The sequence below is a fragment of the Pinus tabuliformis genome, chromosome 7 (assembly GCF_031772625.1).
Source record: "Pinus tabuliformis cultivar Carrire ecotype Pingquan chromosome 7, CPIR1, whole genome shotgun sequence".
Lineage (NCBI taxonomy): Eukaryota > Viridiplantae > Streptophyta > Pinopsida > Pinales > Pinaceae > Pinus > Pinus tabuliformis.
In genome coordinates this window covers 1,452,938,973-1,452,962,730 of record NC_142293.1, presented here as the reverse complement: position 1 = coordinate 1,452,962,730, position 23,758 = coordinate 1,452,938,973, and the positions used below count along the sequence as shown (strand labels likewise).

General features: G+C 38.1%; 1 pseudogene; it reads right to left on the bottom strand.

Moving 5' to 3' along the window:
* LOC149253181 (uncharacterized) overlaps positions 1 to 22,949 on the bottom strand; it is a 72,023-nt pseudogene extending 49,074 nt beyond the window's left edge.
* Positions 22,950 to 23,758: the final 809 nt, after the last annotated feature.

Sequence of the window (23,758 nt, the reverse complement as noted above, 5' to 3'; positions counted from 1 at the left end):
TCTACTAATTTTCATAATTTAAGCGTGGTTTCACTAATCCATGAATATAGAATGAATAAAAAGAATAGGAGCTTATTGATGATGACATCACCGCAGGGGTTCTAGAGCGTCATTTTTATTCCATTGGAGTCCAGTGAGGTGCGCAGTATTCTCATAACAGCTCTGGTGACCACAATGTTAGAAATTTTGAACATCTAAGCCTCTAATTTGGGTCTTTTGCCCCTGTTTCTTTATTATAATAAATGGCTTCCCAAAGTCATCAAATGCCAATGCCATCCCTGCAAACAGTAACAAAATGCGGCACAGAGATCAAAGCATAAACTTAAAAGCAAGGATGAAAAAAAAGTGAATTTTGAACCAAATATCTGTGGTGTGTGTACTCCTCCTTGTGTGGAAGAAGACTAAAAGTGGAGTAGAAATGCAGGGAGGTTAGAAATGAAACATACTTGGGCGCCGTTAATGGATTGAAGATCCAAATGGTGGGGTTCGATATTAGTTTGTTACTGTACTCCTCCCTGTGTGGAAGAAGACTAAAAGTGGGGTGGAAATGTAGCAAGGTTAGAAATGAAACATACCTGGGCACCGTTTATGGATTGAAGATCTAATGGTGGGGTTTCATATCACTCTGTTACTGGTAAAACCTTAATTCACAACTCTCTTAAATCTCGTTAGATCCAATGGTGGGGTTCTATATCAGTCTGTTATTGGTAAAACCTGAATTTACAAATCTCTTCAATCTCATTTTCCCTATCGCCATGTGAAAAGTGAAAATATGCTACTCGTAAACTTAAAAGCATGGATGAAAAAAATAGTGAACTTTGAACCAGAGATCTGAGGTGTGTGTAAGCATGGATGAAAAAAATAGTGAAATTTGAACCAGAGATATGAGGTGTGTGTACTCCTCCCTGTGTGGAAAAAGACTAAAAGTAGGGTGGAAATGCAGTGAGGTTAGAAATGAAACATACCTGGGCGCCATTAATGGATTGAAGATTCGATGGTGGGGTTCGATATTAGTCTACTACTAGTAAAACCTTAATTCACAACTCTCTTCAATCTCGTTTTCCCTGCCGCCTTGTGAAATGTGAAAATATGCTACTCGTTTTCCCTCCACCTTATGAAAAGTGAAAATTTAATTCACAACTCTCTTGAATCTCATTTTCCCTCCCGCCTTGTGAAAAGTGAAAATATCTACTCGTTTCCCCTCCGCCCTATGAAAAGTGAAAATATACTACTTGTTTTAGAATGTAAATGAAGATTGGAATTGGGAGGGCTTTGTTACATCGAAATTAAGGCTGAATTTTTTCAAAAATGTTAAAATTTCCCTCCCTAAAAAACAGTAAATACAATATTTATAGAGTATAGAGTAGATGTTTAGGTGTAGTGTAAGTATGTAAACAATTCTAAATATGGGATTAGTTAAATAATAATAGTAATAATAATGATAAAAGTCAAAAGTATGGGGATGAGTGCAAAAATCTAAATGTTGGCTCAATTAAGAATAAAAATAATAAAAATCAATTTGTTATATTTTGATTTTGTTATTTAACTTGTGAATAGGTTTTGTTACAATACCACGAGCCAATACCATGGCTTATCAATACCTCAAGCCCAAAAACCATAACTTATTTCACAACCAATATATTTCATAACAATATGACAAGATTCTTAACCATGGATATTCACCCCCCACTTTACAGTGGATAGTATTAACTTGTAAAAAATTGGTTTTGTTATAATACCATGGGCCAACACTATGGCTTATCAATACCACATGCTCTAAAAACATAACTTTTTTCACAATAAAAATATTTTATAACAATATGAAAATATTCTTAACCATGGATATTCATTCTAACTTTGCCATGGATATTATTAACTTGGAAATAGACTTTGTCACAATACCATGGGCTAATACCATGGCTTATCAATATCACATGCCCAAAAAACATAACTTATTTCCAAATCAAAATATTTTATAAGAATATTACAGGATTCTTAACCATGGATATTCACCCCCGCTTTGTCATTGATATTATTAACTTGTGAATAGGCTTTGTTACAATAGCATGGGCTAATACCATGGCTTATCAATACCACATGCCAAAAAATCATATCTTATTTCACAATCTAAATATTTTTTAACAATATGACAAGATTCTTAACCAATATTCACCCCCACTTTACCATGGATATTATTAACTTGAAAATAGGCTTTGTTACAATACCATGGGCCAATACCATGGCTTATCAATACCACATGCCCAAAAACCATAACTTATTTCACAATAAAAATATTTTAATTTAATTTAATTTTATAACATTTTTTACTTGAAGCTAATAGGAAAAGGGTTGTAATTAGTTTTGAGATATATATAAACTCTCTATCCTCACTACTACTGAAATTATTCCCATATAAATTAAATTAAGGTTTTAATAAAATTAAAAATGAGAATACTTTTGTATTTAAAGATGTGAAATTTATATAATACAAATATTAGTAAGAAATAGATCTATCTTAACTGAGGATCCAAGCGATGATAGCAAGCAAAGTGAAGGGAAGAGGGGGGGGGGGGGGGGGGGGGGGTGGGGGCGGGGAGATAGTGTCAAAGATGGAGGGTGGGGAGAGAGAGAGAGAGAGAGTGATGGGGGGAGACAGAGAGAAGGAGGTATGAAGAAAGAGAGGGAAGAGAGAGAAGAAGAGAGGGGGGAGAGAGATATGGAGTTGGAGGGGGAGAAAGAGAAGAAGAGAGGGGGGCAGAGAGAGATATGGAGTTGGAGGGGGAGAGAGGGAGGAAAGAACTAAGGCATAGGGAGATAGAGGTCGGGAGAGAGAGGGAGTGACAAGGGATAGATGGATAGTGAGAGAGGGAGAGAAGAGAGGAGGGAAGAGATAGAATAGGTGGGGATAAAGATAGGGAGAGAAGGGAAAGAGACAGAGAGGGAGGCACAGAGATGGAGGAGGGAGAGAAAGAGAGAGAGTGATGGGGGGGACAGAGGAAGGTGAGAGAGAAAGGGAGAGAGAGGACTAAGAGAGGGGAGAGAGAGATGAAGTTGGAGGGGGAGAGAGAGGGAAGGAAGAAGAAAAACATAGAGGGAGAAAGGTAGAGATAGAGGGAGTGACAAGGGAGCGATGGAGAGAGGAGAGATAGAGGGAAGAGAGAGAGGCAGAGAGGAAGAGGGAGGGAGAGAGAGATAGATATGGAGAGAGAGTGTGTATGTTTTGGGGGTGAGATAGAGAGAGGGAATAAGAAAGAGACACATAGATACAAATATAGATATTATATAGTATTATATAACCAACCTAGATCCATATTAACCTGGATCTATCAAGCACTAAAAAAGATGTTTGCACATCGAGAGATTGGATCCCTCTCAGTGCTTGATAGATTCGGGTTAAGATGGATCTAGGCTGGCTTAATAAGTTTGTAGTTGTATTTGATAAACTAACACTTTTTTTTATGGTTGTGTTTGAAAACATTTTTTCCATATTTGGTGTATTTATCATAATAATAATAATCTAATTTTAATTTAATTTTAAGCTTACCTTTTTTATGCAATGATTTTGTTGTTAGTTTATAGAGATATACATGTTATACTTTTGGAATTTGAAAAGGAAACATGTGCTCTTAACTTGGTTGTATTGAAAACATTTAAGTGTAAGAAAGAAACATGCCCTCTTAACTTGGTTGTATTAAAAACATAAGTGTTCTTGTATACTAGGTGGGTGCAAACAAGAGAGAGTATATGGTAAGTGGATTAAATAGTTAAAAAAAATGTTAGTTAAGGAGAAAGTTACAAAAATCTAACAAATAGGCTAGGGTTAGGATATTATTGTTTTGGGACGTCTAAAGTTGAAGGTACATTTTATGGAGGTGTAATCTAAGCCCTTGGGTGTAGGGAACATATTATGGGTATCTTGGACTTTTGGTGTGTGTTAGTGGTGTCAACTAGTGGTGGAGAGTTCAACCAATGAGTAGGCAAAGTTTTTCATTTACAAGGTTGGCATCAATCAAGTATTCTCCCTCTCACCCATCTCTAAGATGAGGAGTGTGCATAATGGACTTATTATTGTAACAAATTGTAAATATTTGATTATCTTTAAGTTCAAGGGCTTGAAGTGGCTGCCTCAACCTACAAATCTTTAAAGGAACTATGTGTTTTTCAATTAAACCCTTGTGGTCAAGGAGCTGCAAAAGAGGAAGGCCTTATGGCTATTTTTAAGGGGTTGTAATGACCCTCGTCTTGTGGTAAATATGTAGATATGATGCTAATGGTCCTGATCTTAATAAATTCATGTATATAATGTAAATGTTTTCCTATCACCTTGCATTGTATAAATATGATAAATATTTTGTGGTTACCCTGATGTACATGTTGAAGTTCCACTTGCATGATTATGGGAAACACTTCTTAGTTATCCTTGTGTACACGGGGAAGATCATAATTTCTCTATGCCCAAAAATATAATAGTGAATAGTGTCTAACTGAATCAAAACCCTAACCATCGACCCAATCTCCATTGATGAGGCTTCAACCAATGGTCCTTCCTTAAGGTAACCACTTATAATTATTGATGCAACACATTTTTATAACTTAATGAACCTTGTATTAACTAGGGGGAGTTAGATGGAACCTCAATGACTTCAAGGTGAGGGTAATAACCAAAGTTCAATACATAACATAATAACCTATACATATGTATTTATACCAGGGGCATGATACAAGTATAAGGAACTCTATTAATGGGGGGGTTAAAGAGCATATAGCTCGACTCATATAGTTGAAAGAGAAAAAATAATTCGACCCAAGACCTAAGAAGAGACTCACAGACACTCACAGGCATAATATTTATAGGCCTTGATGTAGTGAATGAGGCTGGGGAGATATTTTGCAACCTATTAGCACACATGAATGGATGCTAGAACAGACCTAAGAAGACGGAAAAAGACAGATAGGGAGAAAATGGGAGGCCAAATGGCAGGAAAGGTAAAATCCAGTTAGCCAAGCCCTAACTAACTAGAAGGATGGAGTGAGAAGTAGAAAGAGAAGAGAAATTGGGATAAGGAGAATAGGAAGCAAAAGAGCACAATGAGAGGAGAGTAAGGGAGAAGGAACTGAGAGTGAAAAAGATGAGGAGAGGGCAATCAAAGGCAAGGAAGTCACTAGGTAACTACTCGAAGGGTGTTGTTGCAAGGAGGGTGTCACACTTAGACATCGTGGGGTTTGTACCACGAAGATAAAAAAATGGATTCTGATGTTAGAGGTAAGCCTCCATCATGTTGTTGAACTGTAAATTTGACATTTACAACATCAAACTACCACATCTCTACATCTAATTAACAATCAAGTTCTCGGGTCTAGCGCAATGGGAAAATCACTACCATGAATCTCTTTAGGGAACTACAATTTCCCAAATATATTATAGTCATATATTTGTTGGTTAGTTTTACAATCCAAGATATAGTAATGCTTGTGGCTTAGCCACCTTCCAAGTAATGCGATAAAAACACCTAGTAATATTTTCACACTAAACACTAAACACTAAACAATAAACTTAACCCTACTATCTTAGTGAAGAACAAGTAACTAGCTAGACTCTGGAAGGGTTTTTGGATTGATTGTTAGTGAAACTCATTGTAGTTAGGTGTGCCAATGTCTGCTGAGTGTTAGCAAGTGCTAGGGAAGCACAAAGGAGCACTAGGTCAAAATGCATGGAAATGAATGAATAAGAGTGCGTGAAAGGGAGTGTCAATGAGTTCCAGGTGTGGTAAGAGGGGAGTGACATGGTATGCTAAGCAGCGATAAGTCATTCTAGTGTGCCAGAGCGACATGCAACCAATATGTGCTAGGTGCCAAGGTGTACCAAATAGTGCTAGGAAGTGTTAGGGAGCATTAGGGAAACACAAGGGAGCACTAGGTGAAAATAATGCAAGCAAATGAACGATTAAGAGTTTGTGACAGGAAGTGTCAGTGATTTCAGGATGTGCTAAGGATGGAGTGACAAGGTATGCTAGGCACTGCTAAGGCATTCTAGAGGCCAGGGAAACATGACAAGATGTGCTAGGTGCTAAGGTGTGCCAATGCATGCCTGAGAGAGTTATGGAGTGTTAGGGAAAAACAAGGGATCACTAGTTTCAAATCCATGGAAATGAATGAATAAGAGTGCATGACAGGGATTGTCAGCGAATTCTATGTGTGCTAAGGAGGGAGTGACAAGGTATTCTAGGTAGTTCCAAGGAATGTTAGAGTGCTAGGGCGACATGCCAAGATGTGCCAAGTCCTAGGGTGTGCTAATGTGTGTCAGGGAATGCCACGAAAACACAAGGGAGAACTAGTTCAAATTGCATGGAAATGAATGGATAAGAGTGTGTGATAGGGAGTGTTAGCAAGTTCCAATGTTAAGGAGGGAGGGGCAAGGGTATATGCTAGGAAGTGCCAAGGCATGCTAGAGTGTCAGGGCATGTTAGGGAGTGGTAGGGTCTATTAGGGAGTGGAAAATCATGCCAAGGAATGCAGGGGATGATAATGTGTGCCATGTAGTGCCAATGGATTGTTATACGTGCCAGATGTTATAGCATGTGAAGATGTAAACTATGTTGCTGAGTTGTTTTATGGGCACGGTTGTATGTGAGCCTTGACTTGGTAATGTGTTAAGTGGGATGAGTTAAGATTGGACATGAGAAGCCTAAGATGATTTATAGTCCATTAGGGGAACAATGCATAGTCTAGTTGTAGTAAATGTAACTTGGTAAAGTTGTTGTAGTCGAGGCAGGACTTGGTTGGGTTCCTAAGTCTAAAAGAAAATAAGGGTAGTTATGAGGGCATGATAATTAAGGAGTGACATGGCGTGCCCAAGAATGAAAAGGCATGCTGACATATGCCAGATAGTGTCAATGCATGTCAAGGAGTGTTTGGGAGTGTCAAGGAATCACAAGGGAGAACTAGCTCAAACCGAATGGAAATGAATTAATAAGAGATTATGCCAGGAAGTGTTAGTGAATTCTAGGTGTCCCATGGACAAAGTGTGTTAGGAGAATTTCATATTAGGACTTGTAGGAGGAAAGCCTACGATTGTGATAAGAGGATGGAAAAAACAGTTTGAGACAAAGGGAGACTTTGGTCTAGGCACGACACTATTTTTTCAATGACTTGGTTGGTTTCCCAAGTCACAAAGAAAGTAAGATTATCTATGAGGACATGAAAACTAGGGAGTGCCAAGGTGTGCAGGGAATTTCAGGAAGTGCTGACACATGTTAGAAAGTTCCAAGGAATGTTAGGCATGTCAAGACATGCCAAGTGCTAAGGTATGCCAATGTGTGCTAGGTTCTAGGATGTGGCGCCAACACATGCTAGGGATTGCCAAGGAAACACAAGGGAGGACTCGTTTCAATTACATGTAAATGAATGAATGTGCGTGTGTGATAGGGAGTGTTAAAAAGTTATAGGTGTGCTAAGGAGAGAGTGACAACGTATGATAAGCAATGCTAATAGACGATAGAGTGCTAGGAAAGCCTACTAAGAAGTGACAAGTGCCATGGTGTGCCAATGTGTGCCAAGGAGTGCTAGGTAAACACAAGGGATCACTAGGTCATAATGCATGGAAATGAAGGAATAAGAGTGTGTGGCATGGAGTGTCAGTGAGTTCCAAGTGTGTTAAGGAGGAGATACAAGGCATTCTTGGCAATGCTAAGGAATGCTAGAGTTCTAGGGCGACATGCGGCCAAGATGTGCCAATGTGTGTAAGGAATTGTTATCTAGGAGTGCCAGGGAAAACCAAGGGAGAACTATGTCAAAATGAATGGAAATGAACAAATAAGAGTTTGTGATTAGAAGTTTCAGCGAGTTCCAGGTGTGCTAAGGACAAATTGACAAGGTATGCTAGGCAGTGTTAAGGCATGCTAGAGGCTAGGGCAGCATGCCAAGATGTCATAGGTGCTAGGGTGTAACAACACGTGTCAAGGAGTGATAAGGAGTGATAGGGAAACATAAGGGAGAACTAGGTAAAAATGCATGGAAATGAATGAATAAGATTTTGTGACCAAGAGTGTCAGCGATCTCTAGGTGTGCTAAGGAGAGAGTGACAAGGTATACTATGTAGTGCCAAGGAATGCTAGAGTGTTAAGGCGGTAGGCCAAGATGTGTCAGGTGCTAGGGTGAGCTAGGGAGTGTTAGGGGGTGTCAGGGAAACATAAGGAAGCACTAGGTCAAAATGCATGGAAATGAACGAATAAGAGTGTGTGAGAGGGAGTTTCATTGAGTTCTAGGTGTGGTCAGGAGGGAGTGACAAGGTTATATGCTAGGCAATGCCAAGGTATGCTAAAATACCAAGGCATGTCAGGAAGTGCCACGGTGTGCTAGGGAGTGTCAAAGCATGCCAAGGAATGTAGGGGATGTTAATGCATGCCACATAGTGCCAAGGCATTCTAAGACATGTCAGGTGCTATGGCATGTCAAGATGTAAATTGTGTTGCTTAATTGTTTTAGACCAAGGTTGGATGTGATGAGCCTTGTCTTGGTAACTTTTTAAGTGGGATGAGATTTGATTGTACATGAGTACCCTAAGATGAGTTGCAAGTAGTTATTAGGTGAGCAAGGCATATGTTGAATTTCCATGAAACATGAGAATCCGGGTTTGGACTTAGAATTTTTTATGCGAACACACTCAAGTGCCACAACACATCTACTATGCAGAATGAAATATGCCATGAAAGAAAAGTAATGGATTGAATGCACAAAGTTTAGGGTCTGCCACATATTCATATGTTAATTCTTATTATTGTGATATATAATAGCGATTTATATGTATGGTGTAAGATTCCTCTGGAGATTTCTATCCAACAACAACATCTCTGTGGTAAAAGGTGTACTGTCAGAGGTTGCTCCATCAAAAATAGCAACCAAAAGGGACCTTACTGTGCACACAGATGAAGAATTAAGAAGATTGTTATCTATGAGTGCTGATGTGGAGGTATGGGACATAATTACACAGGCAACAAACCTTTTCGTTCAACCAATCAAGATCTAAAAAGGAAAATGTGTGATTATATGTACATGTGTGATAGTATTTGGAGAAATGCCAACATAACCCACAAATTTGTTGACATTTTGCTGGAGTTGACCTATAATTGTTCCTAAAGTTAATAAACAGGTAAAATAGGACTGACTTTTCAATATAAAATATAAATTGATAGGAACAGGGCCAAATTGTGAAAGTGTAAAAATTGGTATGGTTTAAAGGGACCGATCCCTTTGAAAAGTCTTAAATGTGGCAATGAAGGTTGAGCCTCATTCTAGAACCCCTTTGGGCATCCATCTTAGGAATTAGTGTAGGATACAACACTTCAGAATAATTTTTGTAGCAGTGATGTCAACACTTGTATGGTGACATGGGGTTGGAGTTGGTTTGTCAAAGCTCATTGGTCTACTTTGGAGCTTCTCTAGGGTGATGCCTTAGATGATTTGGAGTACGAGGGCATGATTTGATATTTATTTTGCATTGAAGAAGCTTTGGAGGCTAGATACTGCAGAAAAACCCCTTGTTCTGAACACGAAAGCACATGCCATTGAAGAAAGTAACAACAAGTACACATATTTGAAACGAAAATCACATCAGTGTTTATTACTCTTTGAAACAGGAAATAACTAAAAATTTCAAACACTACTATTCACTTTTCTTTTAGTCTAGAAGGTATAATGAATCTGGAAACATGTACAACAATGTCTCAACTTTCTTAGCTCCTAATCCTAATGCACCTTCCTTGCATGGATAGACAAGACAATTAAAGTCTACCTCTACTGAATATGATATGAGATATGAAAACATGCTTCCTTAGCTAAGGTTGAGAATTAATAACTAGGGAAATGCTCCTTTTAACTGTTCATGCAAAAACTAAATAAAGCAATGAGTTTCGCTACTCCAGGTGCCAGAAATGAATCCACTGCCTAAGGTAAGTGCTTTTCCCAGAACAAGATATTAAGGACTCAGAAACTTTGTTGCTTCCTTCAAGAGAGGTTTATGCCAAACAGAACTAAGCTATCTTTCACTATCCTCCAAATTCATTCACCTTTAACGGAAATCTTGTGCCTAGAAAAAGACAAGAGACCAATATCCAACAGAATTCACTGACCAACCAGAGACCCTTGTGCCCAAACAGAGAGATAATAAGGGAATGTCAACTAGGGTGGAATATTTCACCACCGAAATTGAGAAGAGATAGAAGGGGTAAAAAACTATTAGACCTAATGCTCAAGAACAAATGAATTAATCCACACTTGGTGATCCAAAATGAATTCAATCCTTCTTTATTTATAGATTTTCCAGAGGGGTTTCATATTCTTAAGTGATTGAGTAAACCTTACTCCAAACCCCAAATTTGGGTTTTTTAAGCCTAGTTTCCCCAAAAATTGCACAACAATGGGTAATTTGGGGTTTTTTCCCCTTTATGGAGGACTATAGCCTACAAGGATGGACAGGATATTACATCCCATTCACCCTTAATTTGTAGAGGACGTTACATGGCACCTAATAAAAGAAACAATGCTTTAGTTTAGGAGGTAATAACTAAATGCTTATTTCTTTCTAGACAGGACATACATCTTGCAAAAATGATCATGGGGTACAAATACTACAAAAGGCCTAAATCTTACTAGCATTTTCATAGTCCAAGAATAAAAACCATTTCGCGTGAAACAAGGTCAATACCACATACTACACTCACAAATGACAAATTAAAAAACAATATACTTATTCAATGAAAGAATGATGAATGATATTGTTGCACTTTAAATTGAATAGCTCTTATGTTGCAGTTTCAATCAAAATTTCTCAGGTTGGATCATAATTAACTACTCAATGTTGTTTTGGCTCCAATTTGGGGAAAAGGAGGAGCCCTTGGTGACAATGGTATGATTAGGCTTTTCAGAAGGGAGCTCTGCTATACTTTTCAACATACAAGCTATTCATTCTAGTGGAGGAGATATAGAGAAGCCTTTAATAAGGACCTTTCCAAGATCAATTTGGAGGAAAATCCATTTTCAAAGCTTAAACATAGTTCTAGATTCAAACAAGAGTAGTCATTTTTCAAAACAATTATTAATTCCCAAGAAATTGGAGCCAAGCTGACATGTTGACCATTTATTCTTCTACTGGACAAGGAAGCATTTATGAAAAGTCCTTGGCCCTTTGATCCAGTATTTGATGTAAATCTATTGATTAGAAATGTAATAAGAGATGCAGTTTATATTAAGAAAAAGGGAAAAGTAGAGGGCCAATTAATAATTATCTCTAAAAAACTCTCAATAGTATCCTAATATATTTGAAATGGCAAAGGTCAACTCCATGGTTATTTTTTGCTTTAGAAACTTTGCTAATTTCCATGATTGAAGCATGTATTCATGCCTTGAAAGAAGCTCACAAATGCTTTTGATATTGGTTGAAGCAAAGAAGATGTGCAAAGTTAAACTCACATAGAGGTACGGAAAAAAAGTATGTGGAGCTTGTTGTCCCAGACTCCACACAAAGAATGGAAAAAAGGTGAAAAAACCAAGTCAAAATGTATGTGTAGCTTTTGTCATGCAGAGGTAGGTGTTAACTCCACACTTTACAACAAAGGCTTTGCGGTGCAAGTGACACAAAGGTTTGCATGCAAAACTTTGGATTAAAAGGAGTGGAGCTTGATGCTACATGTCCACTATTACCCCACTTTCTGTATGAGTTACATGAGATAAAAATAATGAGATATGGGAGATACAGAGTAGATACTATTGTTATTCAAATTTAATAAAAAATATTACTATGTCTTCCTCGACATAAAACAAACATCTTCCATAAAATATTTTCTCGATGAACCTAATTTAAAATGAATCTCTTCCGTTGACACGCCCAAACGCAAATAGAAACGATGCCGATGGGCCAATTTCAGTTTAGAAAATTCACAATTAGTTTCAAATGTAATATCTCCTATTTTCAGTTCAGATTTCAGTTACAAGCAGTGAAACAGGACTCGCCGATCAATCGCGATTAATCACGAGTCGGAATCTGCTCGCTCTCCAAACAATCCGATCCAAATATTTGCGAGTCAAACTCATGTTGACCAAGTTTAACTCATGGTCAATGCAAGTTTGACTTGCGACTTGCCGATTAAAGCACATTCCTGTGATTGATTTCGATTTATTCGATTTTCGGCCTTGACTCGACGAGCACAAGTTTTTCAAGTTTAGGTATGCCGCATTACCAAAAACTAAACGTTGGTTGTTCCAAAATTTATTTCTCATTTCTCAGGCCCGTAACTCATACGTCGAGACCTTCAGTAATCAATCACTACTCACTATTACATAGTCCAGACTCCATATCGGGGAACTGCCAACGTGAGCCTAAGTCCAGACTCCATATCGGGCAGTTGCCAACTTGTGCTCTATCCATACTCCATATCGACCCTTGGGCAGTCGCACGTCACCTTCAACATATGTTACCTTGAGGCTTAGCCGCTTCACTATTCAACAATCGAGGTACGTTGGCACTTGGATTAAATAATAGGTATATTACTATATTGAATTTTCAATGGCAAGTTTCAAGTATCACTGTTCAGCAATCGAATGTTCGGCGTATTCCTTTGGTTATGAATTTTCAACCCTGTAAATGGGGCTTAAATAGATTTAAAAAATGCACTAAGAAATGGTTTCATATAAACCACCGGCCAAGTCATCAAGCATTCCTTCCTTGGTCGATGTCTTGCCGACTCCAAAGGCTTTAACCATGCATTCACAACTTTGGGTATTTTTTCTTCCAGAATCTGTTATTAATGTATTGGTTCAGTTGTCTTATGCTAAACGAACTTGAAAATTCAAGATTACAATGCAATACATGTTGATAATATTTCCTTTAGGTAGAATTTCCTCATACATACCTAATTGTGTTTCAAGGTCATAATGATATATTAGGTCGAAATGTGCTTGTGTTGCTGGACAAACTCCTCTTTGATCTTGAACAAAACCTCATATCTTTTAAAACCAACCCTATTTTTTGCGAAGTTATATATGGCATTTTTAATTTTAATATTTTATTGTCTTTTACATGAGCCAAATTAAATAGAAGGCACAACTCCAAATCTAAACATAAGCCGCAATTTAAACACAAGTCCAAAACAACAACAATGCTGAGGGAGAAGGACTTTACTTAGGGTTATTGTGACAAGATTCTTGAAGATCCTGAGCTCCTTTATAAATTTGGCAAAGTGAAATGTAGTGGAGCTATTTATATATTCAAGTACCACCTTGCACAAATACTTGGTCGTGATATAGGTCTCTACAAAAACATTGACGAAAATGTCAAACACCAAGCAACCTTGGCCATTGATATGTTGAGTCAGCATAATGCAAAGAAAGAAAAGCAAAAAAAAGAAATAGGAACTTCTGGAGTTGACAATTTTTCTCCCTTTGTTGAATCCTCAATGCAGTTCCCAAGTTTCCCACACATGCCTCCAAGTCCAAGTCAAACTCAAGGCCAAATGAATCCTCCTGCATTCAACATTGGAGGTGGAAACATAAACACCTTTTTTTCTCCCCGCACAAAACCCGGTTCCCAACCTACCTTGGATACCATTGGTTCGAAAAAAAATATCCATAGTCAGGCAAGGAAGGCCATTGCTAACTTTTGGTACTATTCTAACATAACTTTCCACTGTGCCATAAGTCCTTATTGGCAAGCTATGATTGATGCAATTGCTGTTGCAGGTCCAAGGTTCAAATTCCCTTCATCAGAGAGAATTAGGACAAATTTTCTATTAGAAAGTGTTGAATATGTCATGCTTGTGCTATCTGAGTTTCGTTCATCATGGGTAGAAACAGGGTGCACCATCACGAGTGATGAATGGACAGAGCAGAGGAATAGAACTTTAATAAATCTCCTTGTATCTTGTCCAGTAGGTACAATGTTTCTCAAATCGGTGGATGCCTCAGACAAGGTTATGACTGCACAACTTATTTGTGAAATTATGGAGGAAGTCGTTCAAGAAGTGGGAGAAGAACATGTTGTACAAATTGTCACCGAAAATGCAGCTAATGATATGACTGCTGGTAGAGTTTTTGAGATTAGGCACCCAACTATTTTTGGGACCTATTGTGTTGCCCATTGCATAGATTTAATCCTTGAGGACATTGGTAAGCTTCATTGGACCTGAGTGGATGGCATCTAAACATTCCAAGACCCTTTGAAGGCATTGAAGTTGTTGCACTTGTATTTAATGATGGTTTCTGGAAAGATGCCGAAGAGATTATTGCTATTATGGAGTCCCTTGTTAGAGTTCTCAGTTACTTCAAGTATTTTAACTTTTTCATGTTTTAAATTTCATTTCAAGCTTCTTTTTATTTTCAATGTTTCATATTTATTTAAATTTGAAAGCTTGAACTTTCAGGATGGTTTATGGTGACAAACCCGCTATGGGTTACATTTATGAGGCGATAGATCTCACAAAGGAGGCCATCAAAAGAAGATATGGGGATGAGGAGGCAAAGTATATGCCTCTTTGGAACATTTTTGATGCACATTGGGATAGGAAATTGCATTCCCCCTTACATGTTGCTAGGAACTTCTTAAACCCACAGTATTTTTATGATAAGATAAAATTTAATGAGGATGGGGAGGTTCACAGAGGACTTATGACATACATGGAAAGGTTCTTCCTTGATCCAAAATTTCAAAGTCATGTCTTTTCCCAACTATAGGATTATAGAGCACCAGCTAAACTATTTGCCTATACCAGTGTTATACGAGAAAGGTCTAAGATTTTTCTAGGTACCCTTTGAGGCTTGAACGCTTCATCAATTAATTAAATTTGTTTAAATTTTATTTTGTATGTTAAATATTTTATTAAATTTTGTTGTCTTTTTAAGTTTTTACTATTTAGTATTTAGTACGTCTACTCACAAACCCTTTCCACTTGCTAGGTCTTTGGTGGAAAAACTTTTGTAGTGATACGCCAGATTTGAAGAGATTCACCATTCGAATCTTTAACCAAGCATGCAGTGCTTCAGGTTGTGAGTGCAACTGGAGCATGTTTGAGAAAATAAATTCTAAGAAGCGCAACCGATTGACACAAAAGCGCTTAAATGACCTTGTATTTTTCCATTACAATCTACGACTTCGCAACAAGACAATACTAGGTGAGAGCTTGAATTTGAAGGTTTCATAATCTGATTTGCAATTTAAAGTTTAAACTTTAAAGTTCAAAGTCAAACTTAAATTCACATTTCAATGTCTCACGATAATGATAGGTTTGGATCATTCACCAATAGACCTTGAAGACATAGATTTGCAAACTACAAATGCAGCAGATTGGGTCCAATTAGAGGAGGCTCCTCTTTTAAGCCTACATGGCTTGAATAACTTTGAGAGTCAAGCAAGCGAAGGATTGGGAGGAATCGCTTCTAGTTCTCACTCTTAAGAGTCTTAGTCACTAATTTTTTTCTAATTAGTATGCAGTTGTTTGTAAACTTTTAGAAATAGTTGCTTCTAGTTCTATGTAGTCACTAGTTAGGAGTCATGACTCAGTACTTTGGATCATGTTTGGACTCATAACATATATGAGATGCTTATTCATTCATGATATTTTGGACATCTATTGATATTATGAATTGTTTGGACATGGATTTACTTAATATCAATGAAAAAAGTTTTTTTTTTTTTTATTCAATATATGTGTATATTTTTATTTATTGAATTCATTGATTTTTCCCCAATCCGGTTAAAACTCTTAGCTCTTTTGCCTCGCTGATTTATTGTCTATTTCGAGTCTGGTAACATTGGTTACAAGTTTCATTCTTCACTTATGAGTGCTAAGGTGTGCTAGAGAGTGCCAATGCATGCTAAGGAGTGTTAGGGAGTACTAGGACAACACAAGGGAGTAGTAGGTCAAAATGCATGGAAGTGAATGAATATGAGGGTGTGTCGGGGAGTGTCAACCAGTGCTAGTTGTCATGCCAAGGAGGGAGTGACAAGGTATGCTAAGAATGGGTAAGGAATGCCAGGGAATATTAGGGAATGTCAAGAAGTGCTAGAGTGTGCTAGGTAGTTTCGGGGTGTGCTAACATGTTCCAAATAGTGCCAAGGCATGCCAGATGCTAAGACATGCTAGGATGTGCCGAGTGCCAGAGTATGCCAATATGTGTGAAGGTGTTTCAAGGCAAAAAAAGGAATAACCAAGCTAAAATGAAAGGAAATGAACACATAAGAGGGTGAATAAGTCGAGACTTTATCTTTTTCAAAAGGGGCATGCTCGGCACACTAATAATATGTTCCAATACATGCCAAGTGCCGATGTGTGCCATGTGCTAATATTTGTCAACAAAATATTATGCCAAGGAGTTCCAGGGCATGCTAGGGACTACAGGGAATGCCAGCACATGATAGGGGAGTGCTATGCTATGCTATGGCATGCCAACATGCGCTTGGGCGTCCTACTCATGGCAAGATGTTCTAGGTACAGAGATGTTCCAGGTACAAAGATGTTCCAAGACATGCGAGGTGCCAAGGAATGTTAGTGTAGTGTTCCAAAGCATGTTAAGGCGTGTCATGAGTGTTGAGGAGTTCTAGTCTCTCTCATTAATAGAATTGACAGAACTTGATTATCTATTAAATAATATAGTTCCTACACACACTAGTGGAACTTTATTTAAATGAAATTTGCTAGATAATAAACCTAATAGAGATGAATCATGTGTTGACTCATAGAAAGACTATATCTTATGACTTGAGGGAAATGATACACACTAATTACTTCTTAAACAATTGACTGACTATTATAACCACTATGACCTTGGACACATAAATAAAAAGACTCCACAACAATGGTCTTAAATTGTTATATTTTGACAAACAATATAGTAACAGGTACATAACATCATCAAAAACTCATTGGAATGATCAATGATGACGAACATTTTTTTACCATCACCAAAAGTAACCAAAAATAGCATTGCTGAGGGTCAATAAAAGATCGTCACTAGAAGTGTCACCGAAGAGAGAATTAATGATGGGCCTTTAACAACCCTCACCAAAAGTGTCACCAAAGAGAGAATTAGTGACATACCATTAATGAGCCTCACCAAAAGTGTCATTGAAAATGGCTTTGGTGGCAAACCTTAAAGGACCATCACTATATACAGTTACAACAATGTTTTTTTAAAGAACGTCACCATATGCGACATTGGTGATGGACCTTAAAGGTCCGTCATAGGCATGAAGCGTCATCAAAAACTCATTGGAATGATCAATGATGATGAACATTTATTAACTGTCACCAAATGTAACCAAAAAGATCATTGGTGACGGTCAATAAAATATTGTCACTAGAAGTATCACCAAAGAGAGAATTAGTGATGGGCCTTTAACGACCCTCACCAAAAGTGTCACCAAAGGGAGAATTAGTGACGGGCCTTTAACGACCCTCACCAAAAGTGTCATTGAAAATGGCTTTGGTGACAAACCTTAAAGGACCATCACTATATACACTTACAACAACGCTTTTTTAAAGACCGTCACCATATGTGACATTCCTGACGGACCTTAAAGGTCCGTCACAGGCATGACCCTCACCAATGACCTTTTTTCTTGTAGTGAATGGCATTATGACTATTTCTACAGTTTTTAAAGAGCGGAAATATAATTTCATATGAAAGTGAGTGCTTAGATTTTTGAATGGAAAATAATAACTGGGACCCCAATATGCCCATTTTTCCTTGTGAGGTGAGGAAACTACTCACACAATGGGTGACTTATATGCACTAATATTACATAGTTTACAAAAATAATGGTTCCTTCATAGGTTTTCACAAGACCATGGTGGTTCGACAAAAAATTCGGTCAACCACTATTTTTGAAACTCCCAAGTCGGCGATGACAAAGATTTAAAATTACCATTCATTGTCTTCTCACAAAATATTAACATGAAAATGTAAAACGACCATTCATTCTAAATGCCATTCAGTGGTTTTTTTCTTAATCTCTAGAAAAAAGTGTAAACACGATAGATAAACACTTTTTTTTTAATCCGTAGAAAGAAGTGTAAACATGGGTAGATAAACATATAACATTGTGTTTTTTCCTTTTCAATTCTACCCATTCCATTCACAACTCTGTACTGTGTAGTTTCCAATATTTTGGCCTCCACTAACTATACAACAATAATAAATATCTAATACACAAAAGACAGATAGAATAGCTAATTGTTCTATGAGAAAACAATCGAGGTTTCCTTACCTGAATCCCAAAAGTCCCTGGTACAAACCGCCATGGCACCATGGATTTCAGAAATGGAACGATGAAAAGTTTTTACTTTGAAACCTGTAAAAGTCACTCACTTAGATGATGGTTTCACTTACTTGGGATTCTTCCTAAATTCGAATGGCTACAAAAGCAAGGATTGGGATTGGCTTCTTAACAAAATTGGTAAGCGACTAAAACAATGGTCTCACCATTGGATCTCTTTGGGAGGGCGTCTCGTTCTTATCAAGTTTGTACTACACAACATTCCCATCTACTGGATGCACATATTCAGACTTCCCAAAGGAGTTGCTTGTAATCTCAATTCCAGTATCTCAAGTTTCATATGGGTTGGCACACAACCGAAACACAAATTTCATCTTGCCAATATAGATATCCTCAACCTTACAGTAAAAAAAGGCGGTTGGGGACTCATAGACATAACCTTTTTCAACTTGGCTTTGCTTCTTAAAAACATTTATAGAATAGTGTGCAATGATGGTCTGTGGAACCAAATTATCAAGTCAAAATACCTCTAGAACAAAGATCTTATCGAATGGCTTCGTGTTGGTGCTCCGGACCCTCCCAACTTTTCGATTTCGTGGCACAACCTCCTCCTCACTAAGCACTGGTTTTTTGGGAACCTGAAATGGGTTTTTGGTATGGGATCCACTTCAAATATTGGCCTAGACCCCCTCTCAAGCATAACAAGTCCACATCTATTATCACCTCCTCATTATTTTTTTCCAAAATCAAGGCCCTTTTGTGATGAATGACAAAGAAAATGAATATCTCTCCTCTCCTACAACTACACATTGGAAAGATGCCGCAGAGCTAGAAATTTCAGTCCCTCTGAGTTGGGAATGGTCAGCATAAATTTCAGATCTTAAACTATCTGGGATTGTCCTATCCACAAAAGTAGACAAGTTTATCTAGTTCCTTGGCTCACAACAGAGAAAGGTAATTGTAAATGAAGCATATCGGATAATCTTCCAACCTTCAAGGAATATATCACTCCTCTTTTCATTAGCTCTGTGTTGGAAATGGAATTTTCCTCTCAAAATCAAGTGTTTCTCCTGGTTGGTGGCACACAACCAGATTCTAACCTTGCAAATACTCTGCAAGAGAGGATACCAAGGCTCGAGAAGATGATGCCTTTCCTTATCAGCTGGAGAGGACATCAACCACCTCTTTCTCGACTGCTGATTTGGCTCTTCTATCTGGACACATGCACTACAACTGACAAAATCCTCTGCAGATTGGGATTCCTTTGACATTGTCTCTTGTCTTTGGCAGATGGAATCTGGATCAACCCTCGACACAAAACACTAGCCTTCTTTATCATCTGAGGGATTTTGCACTCCATAAATTCTCTCATCTTTAAGCATGTGAAGTCCGACATCTCAAAAACTAGTTGTAGAATCTTCTTTTTCTATCTTGAGTACTCTCTGTTGAAGTCAGCGGTCTCTAAATGTCCCTCTCCTCCTCAAAACAATTGGTCCTCTTACCCAGTCGGCTTCTTTGATGGGGCCTCCTCTTTTGACCTTTGTGGTTATGGCATGGCCATACATTTAGGACCTAGGAGTTTCTATAGGTTGCACTGGCATTGTGGAATTGGAACTAATACTTGTGTTGAATTACTAGCTCTTTGGGGGTCTTACATTGAGCTTCTTGGCTTGCATTTGAGTTTTTACAATTTTTGGAAACTCCAAATCTATCATCAACTAGGAAAACGATTGAGGCTCCCTAGACTCTCCTAACCTCAACACCTAGAAATGCATAATCAAAACCCTGCTCATGGAGTTCCACTTTGTCTCCATCACACTCATTTATCGGAGTGAAAATGGTGAAGTGGATCGCCTCTCCAAGGAAGGATGCAACTCGAACACTCATAAGATAAAATTCCATTTTTTTTTTTGCCTTTGAAACTTATCATAGGTCTGGGTATATTTTGATCTAACTTTTGGCATTTTATTGTATATCTTGCACTCTGTTCCCTTTTTGTGCAAAAATACCTCTATGTTATGATCATTGTAACCAAAAAACTCTCTACAGTTTTCATCCCTCTATAATGTATCCTATTACATATTAGAGATCAAATGTATTAGATATAGTTCTTGGTTGTTGCTTTAGCTTTCACAAAGCCATTAATGAGATTTCCTCTCTGTCAATGTACTTTTTTTTTTTTTTTTTTTTTTTTCCAGTGGAAAAATTGGTAACCTTTTATTTAAAAAATGAAAATTTACACATTGCAGATGCATTGAAGCATTTCCATAAGCTGCCCATTGGGCACGAGTGCTTTCGCACCCCTCGCAACGTTACAAAACTAACGTGCAATTTGAAGAAGAAGAAAGAAGAAAGGGAAAGAGAGAAGAAAGTAGGAGGCAAGAAAAACTGAGTTTCAGTAGTGAGTAAAACTCACACTTCAAGTTTTTCTTCCCTTTTTCTTTTCGACCTTGCGCCACTCTCCTTGGGTGGGCTCGATCGAAGTTATGACTAATTGTGTTTCTGCTTTCTGTAAGCCTATTTCCTTGTCTGAATCTGAAGTGTCTGATTGGTGGTGCCGTTTGATCCTGCCCATGCTCTGATCCTCGTTTGTCTTCTCTGCCTGATTTGGGTGAAGCTGTGAAGCCCTGTTGTCTGATGTGGTTTCCTTCTGGGTCCCCATTTCTTGGGATACCGCAACATTCTCTGTGGGAGTATCTTCCTCTTCTGCTTCTGATTCTTCATCCTCTGAGTTAGGAGGGGGGAATTGCCATCCTTTCCTCTGCTTCCCTTTCTGCTTTCTTTTACTATTTGCTTTCTTGGCTTCTGGACATGTGCTTTGCAAGTGTCCTGTTTGTCTGCAGAGCCTGCATCTGAAAGCAGTATTTTCATAGTCTAATGCTTGCAACCAATTTTGTTGTTTGTAGATCAGCCTTATGTTGTCTAGCAACCCTTTACTTAGATCTACTTCCACACAAATGCGTGCAAAAGTGTAGACCCTTTCATCAATCCTTTCCAGATCTGTTTTGATGTATTTCCCTATGCTGTTCCCAATTCCTTCCAAGACTCGTTCACTCCAAAAGTGAAGGGGAAGGTTATATAGACGAACCCAGACCAGCACTTTGGATACAATCATTTTGTTTGGATCGAAATCTGGAAACCATGGAGTCATGAACAGCCCCGACGTTCCCCAGAACCAAGGCCCAGCACTGATGATTGTATCTCTGACTTCCCTGGATGCAAATCTAACTATGAAAAACCCTTTGGAGCATAGATGTATATCACATTCCATGGTCCAAGTGGTGAAAATCCAATGAAATAGATCCATTGGTTTTGGCCAAAAACTGTTGAAACGACATATTAGGGCCTGCGTTTCATAGGATTTAACAAAATCATCGAGCCCTGTAGAGTCGAAGTTAAGGGCTGGAGTTTTCCCTAGCTGATCTACTATGTATGGCCTGGGTGTATATCCACCTTGGTCTGGAGAGGCCCCTGAATCTCTGTTACCTTGAAGAATGTTTTTGTAGGAGGCACCTCCCTTGGGTTGATGCTGAGGTGTTGTCTTTTTCCCCTTGTCTCCCCCTGAGCTGCTTGGTTGTCCCTGAGGTAGGGCCCCTCCTCTCAGCCTGAGGTTTAAAACAATGGTTTTTCCTGAACTAATCTCATAACTTCCCAAGGTTCTGTTGTCCTGGAGAGACCACCTGCCACTGACTAAATGTTGGATCTGACCGGGATATCCGATCAATGCCCAAATTTGCTGTTTTAGCTGCAAAATAGTGCTTTCTGCATGTACCCATACTAAAAAGGATTTCCCCTCAGGGGTTTTAATGAAAATTTGAAATCGAGATGTTGTTACCTGATGTCTGCGTTTTGGCTGAGTTCCTGATCTGCCTAAACCAGTGTCACTGCTGATTGCCATGTGTCCTGACTGTAAGCAATCTTCCAGATCTGACCTCTTATTGGGTAGTTCTTCCATTTGCATGTCACGGTCTGCGTACCCTCTGCTCAATCGATGCATATTTCCACCAATCTGCTGCCTGGGTTCTGGGTATTCTTGAATCTTGATCAGATCGGATAGATCCGGCCCAGATCTGCAGAGTTTGGGCCATGCAATTGTGTGATGGAGCGGATCTGCAACATGCAGTCCCCCATCTTTGCATGCAGGGGGCGGGGGTAGACGGGCTGTGTTGGCGTGAAAAACTACAGGCCCAAACCCTACCACGTCCCGGCGCGCTCTCTGATCTCCCCGGGTTCCTTCTCTTCTTCCCCTGCAGAAGATATCGTGCATCGCGATGAGGTGAACCTCCACTGCGTGCAGACAAGGCGTCATATTCATACTCTGCTTCTTTTCCAACGCTCCCTGCACAGGATCCAGCCCATGGTCTGTCGGAATCTGGCCCCATTGTATGATGAATCGAACCCTGGGCCTCAGGATTATCTTGCAGCGACGAGTGAAAGGCAAGGGATCGAGTCCTTTGCTTGTCGTCAGTGCAGATCCACTCAATCTTTGTTCAGAGGGATCAGAAACCTTCATATCGACAGCACGATCCACAGCAACAACGGGGTTTTCTCTCACGAGATCTACGCTCGTGACGTCTAGGGTTTGATCGCCATCGTATTTCACATTGAGCTTAAACTCCACCGAGCGATAATGGCACTGGGCATCGCCGCCGCAGGTGTTGCAGTCACAGGAGAAACACATTTCCATGGCGCCGTCAATTCCCCTTAAAATTGGTCCTTCAATATACTTTCTCTTATTATCAATAGAAAGCAGTTTTTTTTGTTGAAAAAATAAAATATTAATATGAAAGAAAATCAACAATCATTACATTACTTAAAAACTAATTTTAATAATTGAAAATTAATTACAATAATAAAATAAATTAGATAATATTTACTTTGATTTAAATAATCTAATATTGATTTATTAGTTTTTTTTTATATCTTTGATTTACTAGCTATCCTTTTATAAATTTTGAATTAAATTATTTGATGTTTTTTTTTCACCTAATTTTTCATATATTTTATTTTGAATTATTTAATGTTTTTTTTTTTTTTTAAATTCAAACCTAATTAAAATTTTCTTGTCACCTAATTAGAATTGTCCTATATAAATTGGTTTGCCTTAATTTTTTTTAAAGTTATATTGTTTTAGGAAAAATTAATATAAGGTTATTTCTGAAACTATTATGTAGTTAGTGTATATGATCTTTATTCTGTACATGATTGTATTTTTCTTTCATATAAATATTTTGGAGTTGATGTTGACCGTAGATTTAACTTTACTTATAGTATTGGAAAAAAAAATAATAGAAGATGGAAAACTTAGTTTGCTCTCAGAAAACAACTTAGTTTTGTCATAATTACTTGCCCAATAACTTATGGCTTATGAAGGTAAATAAAAGATCAAGATATAGAATCTTACGATTATCTTTTTATTACAGTAATTTAATAAGGATGGTTCGTTAGATATTTAATGATGACATGGTAATTTAATAAGGATGATTTGTTAGATAT